We start from the raw sequence: 4,876 nt of genomic DNA on the forward strand, positions 1-4,876 counted from the left end.
ACTTCCTGTCTGTAAGTAGATTTTTCCAGTCATTCTGGCTTCTCATTGGTTGTAAACCCAAACACGGGACTGCCTCGTCACTGTCTGAATGTACAGCCCCCTAGGTCTTAAAGGCATATGTCTCCAATGCTGGCTGTATCCCTGAACACATAGAGATCTATGGGATTAAAGGCGTGTGCCACCACCGCCACACTCTGTCTATGGCTCTAATAGCTCTGACCCCCGGGCAACTTTATTTATTAACATACAATCAAAATCACATTTCAGTACAATTAGAATACCACCACATAGGGGTCTCTAACCTTGGGTCTGTCCCACTTGAACATCCTGAAGATCTGCTATATGTAAACTCAGGATGGCTGTCACTTAAGAGTTGAGGATGGCCGGGCGGTGGTGGCGCACGCCTTTAATCCCAGCACTCGGGAGGCAGAGGCAGGCGGATCTCTGTGAGTTCGAGGCCAGCCTGGGCTACCAAGTGAGTTCCAGGAAAGGCGCAAAGCTATACAGAGAAACCCTGTCTCGAAAAACAAAACAAAACAAAACAAAAAAAAAAAAAAAAAAAGAGTTGAGGATGATCTAGAGGTAATTTTAACCCAATGGAATGTGACCTTGATGCAATGGGAAACATCAGCTGAAAGAACTCTAAGGGGAGGTGTGTGGACACCAGCATCTCCTAGTGGAGGGGTCAGCAGCTAAGATGTCTGGCCACCATGGTCACCCTATCACAGTCAATATACTGGAGAAGAGGTGTGGCCCCAGAACAGCATTCACCTCTCTGCTGGTCTCCTTTTTCTAGGGGCTGGGATTTTCCTAATGAACATGAGACTTGGTGGCTTCTGAAATCATCTTCCTGGTCAGGATAGACAAATCTTCCATGATGCAAAACACAGGGAAGAGAGTAAGCATGCTGTGTTGATGGCCCTGGGTTCATTCCTGGGAGTGATGGACAGCCACTGCTCCCAGATGATTATAGTCTGGCCACTTGTACCCCAAGAACATATGGCTTGTCTTGATCATTAGGGAAAAACCTGGCCCTAGATAACAAGTGTCATTTCAGGAAGGTTCCAAGTTGTAATATATATATTACAACTTGTAATGTAATTCTCAGTCTTTGTTCTATGTCCAGTTGTAGAACTGCACATAAGGAGAACAGAGTCTAACTCATGAATGTAATATTTTGTGTCGAAGCACAGATGACTTTACACTCAGTTTGCTGCATGTGTGATCATCAGGAGCAGCAGGCACATTTGCTGAGTGAAGACAGTAGCTTTTGGATTAAACCACAGTGAGATGACCCAGAATTGACCCAGAAAAGCAGGAAATAACACCGAAGACTTTCTGCTGATTACTGTGAAAGTTGCCAACAAAGTTCAGTCAGGAAGAGGATGTGGCCTCATGTTCAGTAGTAGTAGGGAGAGGGGACTGGTTATGAAAGTCACATCACCAGGCAGTTCTGCAGCAAGTTCTAAAGGTACCGTCCAGTCTACCCCCCTGTACCCTGAGTTAGAAGACATAGGAGAGTTGTCAGGTGTCACTGTTATGTCATAGGAAAGTCTCAAATCCACTGCAACCAGTGTGGCGGATCACCCCAAATATACAGAACCACATCATCCAGCCAGTCCACTTCTGAGTCAATGCACAGAAGCAACAAGGAAAACAGAGACATGGACGGATGTCTGTTCTCCCACATCCATAGCGACTTGATTGATCATAGTCAAAGGCACAGCCTAGATGTTCATCAGGAGATGAACAGACCTGAGAATGTGACAGTGTGTCGAATGGAAAATCTCTCAGCATTAAATGGCAGCAAATTCTGACACCCCCCGTCCCACATGATGAAGCCTGGGGACATCAGCATAAATCAAATAATCAGGACATGGAAGGGCAGATGATCCATATCTCCTTCGAGAGTCCTATGGGGAGGTCAGATCCTGCAGGGGAGGAGCCAGTGGTGTTTGCAGAGGTTGTGGAGATAAGTTATTATATAAGGGTTCAGTGTCAGTCCACAGATCAGGTGATCTGGATGGTGGAGATGTTGCTCCCGTAGTAGGAATGCTGCACACACACACACACACACACACACACACACACACACACACACGACTGTGCTTACAGTGGTGGGCCAATATGTATTTTACCACAGCTTCAAAAATCTAATATTTTTCTTTGAAAGCATTATTCTCTCATACAATATATCCTGATGACAGCCTCCTCTCCCTCCCCTTCTCCCAGTTCCCCTCCGCACTTTCCCTTTCTCTCAGATCCACTGCTTCTCTACTTCCCTTCCGGAAAGAGCAGGCCTCCCAGTGATATCAACCAAACATGGCATAATAAGATGCAGTAAGACTAGGCACAAACTCTCATTTCAAGGCTGGAAGCAACCCAGTAGGAGGAAAGGGTCCCACAAGCAGGAAAAAAAATAATCAAAGACACCCCCTGTCCCACTGTTAGGACTCCACAAAAACACCAAGCTAAACAACCATAGCATGTCCTCTGAGGACCTTAGCAGACCCATGCAGGCTCTATTATCGCCACTTCAGTCTCTGTGACCCCTTTGAGCCCTGGTTAGTTGATTCTGTGGGCTGTGTTCTCCTGTGTTCTTGACCCCTCTGGCTCCTACAATCCTTCCTCTCCCTCTTCTACAGGGTCCCAGGAGCTCTGCCTAATGTTTGGGTGTGGGTCTCTACATCTGCTCCCATCAGCTGCTGGAGAGAGCCTCTCTGATGACAATTGGGGTATGTAGGGAGCCGCTATTCAAAGATGGCGCTGGCTTCCTGGTAGCCTAGCTGTAAACAACTCCATATTTGGCTATGATGCACGAGTATGGTAATTGTCCTTATGTCCTCAGCCTATCCCGTGGCTCCCCGTGTTCACAGTCTGGCAGGACCCAATCACAGTACGGCACGTTTGCCTGATTCCCTATATAAGCAGCTGCAGTTTAGTCCTCGGGGCCCCTCACCTCCCGCTCTCCCTTAATCAAGAGGCGCTCCAATAAAGTGTGATCTGAGAAGAATCCTCGCGTGGTGGTCGTTCTTCCTCGCTGGCCGAGGAGCGCGCCGCAGGGGTAGACACTGGTCCTGTGAGTATAGCAGACTGTCATTAGGAATCAGCTCACTGGCTTGTTTGTTTGTTTTTCTTTTTGTGGCAGGCCTGTTCGGTTCTACCCTATGTCTGTGAGCCTTGTAGCTTCCAGTTCCTGCCCATCCAGGCAGTGTTGGGCATGGGCTCAACTCTTGTGGCTTGGGCCTCAAGTTAGACCAGTCATTGCTTGGCCACACCCACCAACTCTGAGCCACCATTGCCTCACTGCATCTTGCCAGCAGGACAGGCTGTGGATCAAAGATTTGTTTCTGGATTGGTGTCCCAGTCCCTCCACTGGGAGCCTTGCCTGTTACAGAAGATGGCAGGTTCAGGCTGCATGTTCTCCATTACTACGAGTCCCTCCTAAGTTTACCCTCATAGGTTCCAGGAAGTTTCCACTGTACTAGGTTTCCACTCTGCCACTTAAATGCCCACTTATTCCAGCCGTTTCTTCTAGTACTCTCTCCCTTCACCCCTCCCTCCCCACCTGTCCCCCCCTGTTCTCATCCCCACTTGTCCCTAAATCCACCCACAAATCTATTCCATTTTCCCTTCCCAGTGAGATCCATGGATCACTCCCAGAGCCCTCCTTGGTACTTAGCCTCTCTGGGTCTGTATATTTTAGTGGGATTATCCTTTATTTAACAGCTAATATCCACTTATAAGTGAGTACGTATCATGTTTGTCTTTCTGGGTCTGTGTTATCTTGCTTAGGATGATTTTTTTTTCCGAGTTCCATCATTTGCCGGTAAATTTCATGATGTCATATTTTCTAACATCTGAGTTATATTCCATTGTGAAAATACACCACATTTGCCTTATTCATTCTTGGGTTGAGGGACATTTAGGTTGTTTCCAGTTTCTGGTTATTAGGAATAAAGCTACTATGAACATAGTTTAGCAAGTCTTACATTTTTCAAAATCTAAACTTGTCTGTTAAAAATGATAGCTAAAAGAGTCTGGAGAGATGGCTCAGAGGTTAAGAGATCAACAAGGCTGTCACTCACCATTGCTGCTCTTGTCAATAACCAGAGTTCAATTCCCAGAACCCACACAACAGCTTACAACCATCCTTAACTCCAATTCCAGAGGATCCAGCACCCTCTTCTGGCCTCCTTAGACACCAGGCATGCATTCAGAGCATCCACAGACATGCAGATGAAACACTGACACACATAAAATATGAATAATAAACAGATTTTTAAAAGAAACATTGGCAATATTTGACCTAAGAAAATTCAAAAGAGAAGAAGCATGGTCCTACCTGACACCATGAGATGGAGCAGGACAAGAAGGCCCATACACATGCTGGGGTGGTCTGCCCCAGTCTCTGAAGATAAAGCACAGGCCTGACCAGTGCCTTGCAGTGCTGGGCAGTTGGGCATTATTATGTTGAACAAATGTATGGAGTGGTGTGGGGGTGGAGAGAGAGAGAGAGAGAGAGAGAGAGAGAGAGAGAGAGAGAGGGAGGGAATGAGAATAATTCATTTCCTATGGACAGAAGTATATCTGAAGAGGTAAATGTGGTGAGGAATAGGCTGAGATGGGTGACTTGATTGCCATTCAGGGCCATAGTGATGTCTGGGCCTGACTGTGCCCTGTACCCATGTCTGGGTTCATGATCCTGTTGTAGCCATGGTCTGTGTTGATGTTCATGGCTCCTGATACCACTGAAAGCCCAGAGGATAGGGCTGTACAGAGATGGTCCCGCCCCTCACTGGCGGCAACATTGGGGAGAAGTGGTCCTGCCCCTTACTGGCTGAAACACTCAGGAGAAAGGGTCCCACGCCTCATC

The sequence above is a fragment of the Peromyscus maniculatus genome, chromosome 20, assembly GCF_049852395.1.
Source record: "Peromyscus maniculatus bairdii isolate BWxNUB_F1_BW_parent chromosome 20, HU_Pman_BW_mat_3.1, whole genome shotgun sequence".
Classification (NCBI taxonomy): domain Eukaryota; kingdom Metazoa; phylum Chordata; class Mammalia; order Rodentia; family Cricetidae; genus Peromyscus; species Peromyscus maniculatus.